Here is a 10,988-nt window from a genome sequence, read left to right as displayed (position 1 = left end):
GAGAATAACGGGCAGAGCGGGAGCAAAAATAATTCAGCAAGTCAAGGAGATAGATCGATATCAATAGAGAAGGAACACCAATTTTCAACCAACGAATGGAAGCTTAGATTGATGAAAAAAAGAAAAGTAAGCACAGAAGGAATTGAAGTGGACAGCAAGTGCAGACCTGTCATCAAATCAACATGAAGGAATTCGCCTGTTTACTAGACAATGTGTAAGGAAATAGTGAGGCGCGCAGCGCCGAGTGCCCGAGGCGCGTAGCGCCGAGATGGGGTTGGCCCGCGAAGCGCGCAGGGGCGAAGCCCCTAGTTATTATAATATTTTTTATACTATTGTTATTATAATCTTTTTGTACCTGTTCATTTGTTCGAAACTTTTTTATTAGATAGAGTGATGATTTACATTAGCATTTGATGATTTTAATATTCTCGATAAGATTTTTCCAATCTAGCTATTTATTGTGATTAATCAATTAAAAAAAAAAAAGTGAGGCATCGGGGAATCGAAATCAAAACTTTCAATTCTTCCATATACGTATATGTTTCGACCATTGGCCGGCGCGGGAACCTTCCCATTGGCCAGGCTGGAATCCCTGTACTCCGGGAGACCAGCCAAAATGACAAGAAGAAGAAGAAGAAATCTCGAAATATGTTCTCTGTCTCAACACAAAGATTATTGTTTTCAGTTTACTCTATTCATCGTGACTTGTCACATCGTTTCTTCGGTTGCATCTACACTTTTTAATCGTGTTATAGTAATTTTTAATCTTTAATCATTTACGTTAATAACTTAGAAAATGAGGGAAGATATTGGAAAAAAAGCCTACAATTATTTACTTGGTTTTGAATTGAATAAGTTCAATATTAAAAAATTACCTACATATCGTGAGGTTATGAATCTTTTCATGCATAAACATCGTGGACTTAAAATGACCATTCGACGAAGTTCTAATGAGGTTATAAGTGAATTGAATGATCTTTGGAGTAACTTTTTAATTCCTACTTGCCAACGATAACAAAGTATTAAAAAACTTGAAACTTTCCATAAAGACTATATTAACCTAAAAAAAAATCGAAAATTGGCAAAAAAATCCAAGAAACAACAAGACAAAACAGATACATTCAATCTAAAGCTGAACCAATTGTTTGATATTACTGACAATACCAAATATCAGTACTTGCCAGATAGCTGCAAAGAATTTCTTATAAAAAGTAGAGAATCGGTTAATTGTTTTCAATTAGCTAATGAGTTATCAAGCGAATCCGGCATTCTTGACAATCAAGATATCGACGAAGCTATGCAATGTAAAGAAGATAAAAACATAATTCAAAAAGAGCTAAGTAAGTATAAATTTAGCGATATTAAAATACATGTAATTAATAATTACGTTTATTCATTACCTAACCTCTATTTTGTCTAAAAGTATATGTGCTTATATTTGGATTTTATTTTAGCTTTCAGTCAACATTCTAAGACCTCAAATACAATCAGTTTGGGCAGTCAATCATCTACCGACAGTCAACTGAAACGGTGTCACTCCAATTTTGAAGATGAGCTAGGAATACCGAAACCTAAAGTGGCAAAAAAAAATATTATGACACCTCAACTAGTCTCAGCATTAGATAGAACTAATACAACTGACAGAAATGCTATGCACATCATTTCAGCAGTCATTTTAAGTATTGGAGAAAATCTGGAAAAATACAATTTGAGTTATTCGACAATTCACAATGCTCGTATCAAACTTCGAAAAAATATTGCCGTGAATTTAAAAGACACATTTGAAAAAAATCTCTGCCTTGTCATCCACTGGGATAGTTAATTATTTACTTCAGTAGGATTTTCTAAAGAAGAACGGTTACCTATTATTGCTTCTGGAGTAAATTTAGAGCAGTTACTTTCTATTCCTGTGGTAGACAAAGGAACTGGAGTGAAAGAAGCTCACGCAATTTATACTTTTCTAAATGACTGGAATCTTGTCGATTGCGTCAAAGCATTTTGCTTTGACACAACTGCTGTTAACACTGGTAATTTTTTTTTATAATAACCGTCTTTGATATATTATTGATAAATATGCTAAAATTAAATTAATTTTCAGGAATTCAATCGGGTGTGTGTACTTTATTAAAAAAGAAACTAGATCGTGATATACTTTATTTTGCATGTCGTCATCATATTATGGTAATAATATTGAGAAACGTAACTGAAATTGCTTGGCCAGTAACAAACAGTCCACACGTACCAATATTTAAGAGGCTAAAAGATAATTAGGCTAAAATTAACACATCTATATATGACATCGGCATAGACGACGAGATAATTAAAGATGTGTTACGTGATAATAAAAATAATATCCTAGAATTCATAGAGGACCAATTGCAGGTAAAAATCCTCTTATTAACATTGTACTGTTAACTTTAATCTGATTTACTCTTAAGTAAAATTTCCGAAAATTATATCTCATTCAAAATATTTTTTTTTGTTTCATTAGCAACATCAGCCGAGAGATGACTACAGAGAGTTACTCGAGTTAGCTTATATTTTCTTCGGAGGAATACCAATTAACGGGGTCAAATTTAAAACTCCTGGAGCTATACACTACGCAAGATGGCTTGCTAAAGCAATATATTGTTTAAAAATATATATATTTAGGAATCAATTCACCAAGAGTGCTTCAGATCTTCGTTCTTTGCGTGAAATTTGTATTTTTATTGTCATCTTTTATACTAAGGTATAGTTTACTGCCCCGAATGCGATCAAAGCACCACAGAACGTCTTAGAACTTTTCAAAAATTTAATAAAATACAAGCAAATCCATCTTAAAGGCTGCCGAAGCTGCTTTGGATAAATTATCTAATCATTGTTGGTACCTACATGAACAACTTGCTTGTTTAGCTCTTTTCGACGAGGCTGTCACATGCGAAGAAAAACTTAAAATAATATATAATATAAAAAATAAAGAGTCAACAACAACTAATGATGATGTAAAACGCCTGAATGTGACACTGAAAGAGATAAATTAGATAGCATCAAAAAATATTAGTGACTTCGTGAGCAAAAAGTTAATTTTTATCTTCGAACAGTTTCAATTGCCATACAATTTTATGGATAATGGTTTTGAATCATGGGAAAATGATGCATCTTATCAAGAATTTCTTCATACATTTAGCAATTTGAGAGTTGTTAACGATACTGCTGAGAGAGGGGTTGCTCTCATTGAAGAGTTTATTAACTGCTTGACGAACGACGAAGATCAACGACAATATTTATTGCAGGTTGTTCAAAATAACCGTAAAAATTATCCGACATGTGCAAATTCCAATTATAAGTTATTATAACTGTCACTGAATTCGTTATTTAAGTACGTGAAACATAAAATGTGGTTTATTGTTAAATAAATTAGTTTATTTCGAAACGAAAATAAAAAAAAATTTGATTCAAATTTTTTAATAAGTTGCGTACTGCACAAACATAGAAATATTAATGTCATTATTATTTCTATTGTTAAAATTAATTTTACATTGGTACCACAATAGTACTTTTTCAGCCATACTTTAAAAAAAAAAAAACCAAAATCTCGATGAAATTGTGATATTGATAGTTTTTCTTATGATTAATTAATTTTATATTGGGAACTATCAGTTATACAGTTTCGGCTGATGGAACTTTTTTGTAGGAAATTAAATTCTCTACAAAAAAGGTTCTCTACAATTTTGTTGTAAGTTAGTAGTTTAGGAGAAAAACGAAAAAAACCATAATTTTTTTAGCAAAAATCAAATTTTACAATTTTTTACTGGCGAGATACTTCATAAATTCTAAATTAGCTGTAGGAACTTTTAAAGAGGAAGGATCCCTCTGAAACTTCCGGCCATGGTCAATTAAATAGTATAAAAACTCGCGATGCTATAGATAATTGACAAAAAAAAATTATTTTTACGTGATAATTAAATGGGAAAATTTCAAATTCATGTAGCGAATACTTAAAATTAAAATTAAGAGCTAGGCTTTGGTGGGAATTTTTTTTTATATGTTTGGAGTGATATTTCGTCTATGGAGTGAAAAAAAAAAATAGTCGTCTCAAACGAAGCAACCTAATAGACTACGTTCACATTGGTTCAGCAATAAATTAATACTCGATATTGATTTCCTTAAGTGAGCGCCTAAATATTTTTGCCCGGGGTGTCAGTGGCCCAAACGCCGTTGCTGCCGAGGTTCTGCGAATTTATGCGCATAAAACATAAACGACACTAGCAGGTGCAGGTTCGGTTCGGGCTGCAGCACGACATCTTGCGTAGAATCACAGCAATTGTGTTGTCAATATATTGTAGCGAGTGACATTCGACAGATCCGAATGGTTTGTCTGCAAGATCATCTGCAGGAACATGCATCAGCCGGTCATAATTCTGCCGCAAAGTGCTGCCGAACGCGGTTTCGCATGATCGGATGCTACATGAAATCCTACCTGAGTACGTGTGCGAGCTTTGGGCGCACCTGTTTCTCTTAAAAGCATACACGTAGTGTTATATAGAGATCAGTGGGGAAAACCTATTCCATCAGTTATGCTTCCGTAAATATGGCATGATTCGACAAGAAAATTTTCAGGTGACAGTAGCCCGTTCAGCCCCCTGACACACGCTGCTAAAAGTGGTTCGCAAAATGTCCCTCGATTCTGCCGCCAATCTTGGCCACTAGTGGCGCTAGTAGTTGTCTGACAAGCTTGCGCGCGGCAGAGAGAAACCTGCATTGATAAAGCAAACCATAAAATATGAGAAGCGATTATAAGAAACATGCGAAATACAAAAATTGTAATAGTTATCACATTACCAGAATCATCAGAGGTATAACAGAGGCAGGGAATTATTAATTACGAGGTAAATTCAAGGAAACAGGTCAAGTAGAGAATTATTATAAAATATAGAAACTAACAGATAATACGTAGTCTCTAGTTTGCAATACGTGCGAGAAGAAAGAAAGATAATATTCGGTACGGTAAAAGATAATTTCGGGATTAAGACAATTAATACTCAAGAGAATTAATACGCAACATACGACAAACCAAAGAGACTACGGACAACTACGATCAGCGGTATTAGCGAAGAAAATAATGAAAAAGATGTTATTCGATACGGCGCAATACTCCAAAGTCAAAAGAACGACGAGCGGGACCGCGCGGCGATGTAAGATCGCTCACGTGGTACACTCACTAAGATAAATTAATCAAAGATAATAGGTAAAGAAACAGTTATGAATTAATCAGAAGAAGTATAACGAAATAGTAATGCTCAATAGCTAAGATAAGAATTGATCATTTAACAGAACACGCTGCTATACAGCGATATTAGATATTTAGGTATTCTAGAAGAGAAAGATAACAAAATAAAGCAATAATCACTAACAATGCGTAAGTAAGAGTCAACCAGTCGCGAAGTTACTTGCAATAAGAAATAGAAAGGGACAAGATAAGAAATAGTAGAGAATAAAGTACGAGCCCAGGTGGCTCACGCAGACCAACTGCAAGATAGAGAGAGAGAGAGAGAGAGAGAGAGATAAAGATACGATATATTGCAAGTAATTTCGTGGCTTCACAAAATAGATGGAACTTCACTTACGTGAAAAGAAGATATAACCGGCACCGAAGATGCGGTAAGAAAGCGATAAACGGAACCTGTTGATAGCGGTAATAATACTAGATACTACGAGAGCACGTCTTTATTAATCGAGAACTGAACGTAGTGTCGAGACGAGCGATGATTCTGATTTTCGTCGTGCTGCTGTCACGTGATTCTTCCTCAAATTTGCGTTATTCTAATTGGGCCAGCAGGTCGCGTAGGTCTGGTCTACAGGTAGGCGGCGATAATCCCTCGCCGCTTGTTTTTCTTCTTCCTCGCTGACAGGTATTGAGGTATCGGGACGTCGGAAGGTGGTCGGAGATGTTTACCCTCAGCTGTGCTGCATCGTTGGTGAGAGAGGAGGTCGTACCGCTCATGTATTGCGATATTGAGGTGTGCGATAATATTGCGTCACCGATCTCTCGGACTTGCGACCGATTGTACTTCACTCTTTGCTTTACTGGTACTCCCCGTTGTAGCTATTTCGTTGGCGCTGCATCCCGGCCCTCGCTCATCGGAGCCCTCATGCCGGAACGATCTGGTGGTGATGGCCCTCGACCCGGATCCCCACACTATATCCACCAGATCCACGTGGTCAGCATAGTTTAGCCTATTCCACGCCACAGCCCTTCGATAGGACGGTTCATTAAGAGAAAACCGTCCTCTATTTGATAGACAACGACTTAGTAGATGTCATGGTCAGTTCAGCTCCAGGCTGATAAGTATCGTCGACGGGAGGCTTTGTTGTGTTTTTGACGCACAGCCCTGTACGCCGTCTGGCGATGCATCCGAGCGGTAAAAGCATTGATTCGTGGTTCGGCTCCTGGCCGATAAGTCTTAAATAGTTGGAGGTACTGTTTGTGCATCACGCACGACCCTGTCACAACTTAGATAGGCATTCATCGGGAGTGGTTTCAGAGGTATTCGTTCGTCTGTAGTCGGTGGTGGTCGGTGTTGAGCTGGTACGTGACCCCTGTCAGGCAGTGTCCTGCTATCTTGAAGCGGAAGTCTCGTAGATGGTTCTCGTAGAGCATTACAAAATTAGAAAATAGAATAAAATTAGCTTAATAAAGAGAGTTTCACTTAAAGATAATTAGTCGTTCGTTTTGGAGTATTGGTCTCAGACGTGCTTTCGTTATTTTTAGCGATATTCGTACGTAGGGAAGTGCGATAATTAAACCATGTGACGGGGTACGAAATACCACGTCACAATACATACCGCAATGCTGGATCCATTTTTCACGACGATGAACGTCAATCGTTTGAAACCGAAAGAGTTTTGTAATATCACGTCGATTTTTGCAGCCTTTATATGAACACACATCACTGACGCGCCCGGGGACCATTTTTTATTTAAAATTAACACTTAAAAAACATTTAAAAAATGTATAACCAATACATAAGATAACTTCATGAATTCAATCACAATTGCCTATTAACAATAATTTATTATTAATAATATATATGTTACCAAGATATATTATCACAGTTCGGGTGAAAACAGGATGAAAGGTGTTTTTCGAGACAGATTCACTATTACAATGTTTCTTCTTACAATAGTTTATATTACAACTACGTAGTTTTATAAATAATTAAATACGGTTAATAAATATATATAATCGAAGACGTAACAAGACGAGACAACAAGCGAGACACGATCAAGAGTGTTTTGCTTGTCCATGCAGAGAATTTTGTGATGGTAAAAATTATGGAGGACAGTTTAGGACGAGTCGTGGACAGTCGTGGAGACACGCATCGCCGTATCAACCGGAATTCAATCTATCATATGTAGTTTAGTCCACAAGTTCAAAATGGTCTAAAATAGAGATACTGCTCTTGAAATTATGTACGATAGCTCATTCGATTTGGATTGACGCCTAGAAAAATGTGCCAAGAGAGTGTATTAGCACATAAAAAATTGCAAAAGTTATAAACAATCAAAGATGAAAAAAAAGGCATTTAGTTTTTTACAAATATTTCATAGACTATTCATATTACAGAAATTTCAAAAAAATATTCTTAAAGAGGAGGAAATTTCCAATAAAAAACTTCTGGCTCCCGGAACTCTATCTCCATTATTTATAATTTTAATTTAATTCTGAAAATAGGTCTCCGCGCTTCGTTTTTAGGTTACGCGCGCGGCCTCAAAAGCGAGTACGATACATTGATTAATTTTTTTAAGGTATTGAATATTTTTTTAAACATTTGAAAAAATTATGGTGTATTTTGAATACTTCAAAAAATTTATCCCCGTTGGAAATTTTACTTAAAGTTAATTTTTCAACAAGTTGAACGATTGTTAAGTAACAAAATTTTCTCGAACTTCCGTCTTCATTGTGAATGAAAAAAAATGTTTATATAATTGCCGTAAAAATATTTCGTTTCGTGGAGCCTTTCTTATATACATACTCAACAAGATCACGCCATAAAAGTTGAAAAAATATTCATACTTTATTTATAATAGTTTTTGTACTTGAACAAAAACTGAAAGATCCAAGTAATACTGTTGAAAAAAAATTTTTTTTCTGAATCATGATATTATCGTTTTTTTATTAATACAAGATATTAATTTATTTGCAAAAAAAAATTTTTCATCAACAATTCCATTGTTTATTAACTTATCAATTTGTTATAAACAAATTTTTAACTTTGTTATATTTTTTTTCTCAAACTTCTAAAAATTAAAAAAGCAACCATATATAACAAAGTATGGAAAAAAAATTTTTTCAATTTTTTATTTTAATACAAGCTTAGCCAAAAGCTGAAAAATTTGAAAAGCTTGTGAGAAAACTTGTGTAACGACCGAATACGGCGCTGTAACGAGTCACCGAATATATGCACGAGTCCAATCGCAGCTCTCGCGCTCGAGGCTTGGCCCGTCTCTCTGTCTCGCATACCGCGCGTTACCCGTATCGCTATTATCAAACGTATTGGAATATTCAATTACGAGTAACGAAAAACGAATAACCCGTTTTCATTATTTTCTTCCTCATTTTGTTTCTCTGCCAACAGGTCATTCCGTTCTGCGGCAGCAAAATTATGATCTGTTCGGCATGTTACGTACGAATTTTCTTACGCATTTGTTCGTTAAGTACAATTATTGTACCGTATTCATCAGCTTCTTTGATCTATGAAGGAAAAAGCATAAGAGAGAGAGAGAGAGAGAGAGAGATTGATTGATTGATTGATTGATTGAACCTTTATTATGTGTTGGTAGTACCATGAGGCGAATTATGAAATTACATAAAATTATTCAGTGTAAATCAGAAATAAGTTTTTCAAGGATATTAAAATAACAATAGTTGGTATAAGTATAAAAAAGAAATATAAAAAATATTTAACAATAGTAATAAAGTTGATATAATGGTAATAGAATTACTTAATAGTAATAGACATCTACAAGAGGACACGAAACAAAGAGTATGAAATAATGTGCCGAAAATAAAAATAAAAATAAAAATAAAAATAAAAATAAGAATGCAATTAAAATAAAGTTAAATAAAGGTCAAAGGATTGTGGATAGATACAATGTGATGATAGATAAAATTAAAATTAAAATAGCCAAAACGTTAAAATTTTGATTAAAAATAGCTCAACCGTAACCCTATCTATAGCAAAGAGGTAGTTGTGCAGTCGAACCTTTAGAATTGGAAGTGAGGGAGAAGTTGCTACTTCAGCAGGGAGAGAGTGCCAAAAATGCATGGCAGAAAGAAAAAATGAATCGCGATAGGTAGACGTGCGGGGTAGAGGTAAGTGGAAATAATGAGTTTTTTGCTGTCGGGAAGTATGGTTCGTTTGATTTTGGAGAGAAGATAACTCTTTCAAATATTTTTCAAGCAATACATTATTTGTTAACCATACAGTTAAAGAACGCATTTATGTAGCTATTATTCGCGCTCGATCTTTGGAGTTTTTTCACAAAAAAAAATCGAATATATTAAACAGATTTCCACACACACAATTTCAACGGATGGACGAATGAATTGGCCAACTTTTAATTATAACTACATTTATTCCAGCAATAATTAAATTTGTGCATACGCGTAATTTATAATTGTATAAAAGCAGGTGGTCAAGAGATAAGATTATCGTAAGTGATAAAAAAAAAAATTCTTTAAATTCGGTTTGACACGTTTGACACGTTTGCCACGCTCAACATGTTTGATAGTACATAATTGTTTACCTGCTCGCTAAATTATTTTTTCTATAAAAATGTGAATGAAGAAATTTTTGTTTCTTTTGTAAGGGGCAGGGAGGGGGGAGAAAGAGAGTAATTAATGATTCGTTTATTATTTATTTATAATACCAATATTTATTTATTTTTATAATACTGGATTTGTTTGTAGTACTATAATAATTAATTGAATAAGTATCACATGTAGAGTATTGCATCCGTTTACGAAGCAAGATCCGAAATTGCATTTCTGTAATATTAAGCAACTGAATCTTTGAAAAAAGCGGCAGAGTGGCCGAGGGATACCGCGGTTTCACCCTGTAATACGCGTGCGTGTGAGCTTACATGTATGGATTAGCAAAACAGAGAGCTCAGCGGTGGAGCAGATAATACAGAGCATGCTTCGTTATCTGCCTCCATCGCTTACCTGTCGAGAATTTAGTTCATGGAATGGACACACAGATCCGACGGAACCGAGCTCTACCAGTCTGTCCCAGGCTTTTCGCTCCTTGGACTCTCTCAGGTTTCTCTCTGCGCGCGGTCAGCGCAAGGTCCCTAGATCAGGAAGGTCAAGACACGCGTGCTTCATTATTTCTCACTAAGACGTGGGCAAAAATATTGTATGCGCGTTCGCCCAAAAAATATCAAACTTACATTACCGCATTAACCAGTTTTGACCAATCTTGCTCAATTTTTTGAGGTTAAGCATTAACGAGTTGTGCACTTAGTGTCCTGACGTTCACGAAATAAATAGAAGCACGTATATATTTTGAGGTTAATCATTGTGACAGGTCAGGAATCAGAACCACACCGGGTGCTTTCCATTTAGAGCACAGTGCGACACAGTGTACAAATTTCTATTGTAAGCGGCCAATCCGGGCAAAGGAATAGACCAGAAATGTTTACACCGTGTCATATTGTGCTCTAAATGGAAAGCATCTATTGTCATACCAAATTTTTGGCGCATTCTCACTAATTTTTTTGCCCACGCGTGTCTTGACCTTCCTAATCTAGGGAGCTTGGGTCAGCGAGAGCAGCGAGCATGTCAGAAGTCTACTAGCGCCACGTAGAGAAACTAAAAAACGGGGACAAAACGCGTACAATTTTTTGGTATACGAGCAGTGGTGAGTGTCAGGGGGCTGCACCCGTTCATGATCCACAAGAAGTCTGTTTCGACTCGTAAGTGATTTCATTAGTCGGATATA

At 35.5% G+C, this 10,988-nt stretch overlaps 1 long non-coding RNA gene across 1 annotated transcript; it reads left to right on the top strand.

Annotated features, from left to right (window-relative positions):
• The first annotated feature begins 642 nt into the window (after positions 1 to 642).
• LOC124216882 (uncharacterized) lies at positions 643 to 3,022 on the top strand. The gene is made up of 4 exons (XR_006882716.2): positions 643 to 1,340; positions 1,455 to 2,027; positions 2,099 to 2,382; positions 2,492 to 3,022. It is a non-coding gene; the product is annotated as an uncharacterized lncRNA (long non-coding RNA).
• Positions 3,023 to 10,988: the final 7,966 nt, after the last annotated feature.

The sequence above is a fragment of the Neodiprion pinetum genome, chromosome 4, assembly GCF_021155775.2.
Source record: "Neodiprion pinetum isolate iyNeoPine1 chromosome 4, iyNeoPine1.2, whole genome shotgun sequence".
NCBI lineage: Eukaryota > Metazoa > Arthropoda > Insecta > Hymenoptera > Diprionidae > Neodiprion > Neodiprion pinetum.
The sequence above is the reverse complement of the archived record's forward strand: the minus strand, read 5'-3'. Positions and strand labels throughout refer to the sequence as shown.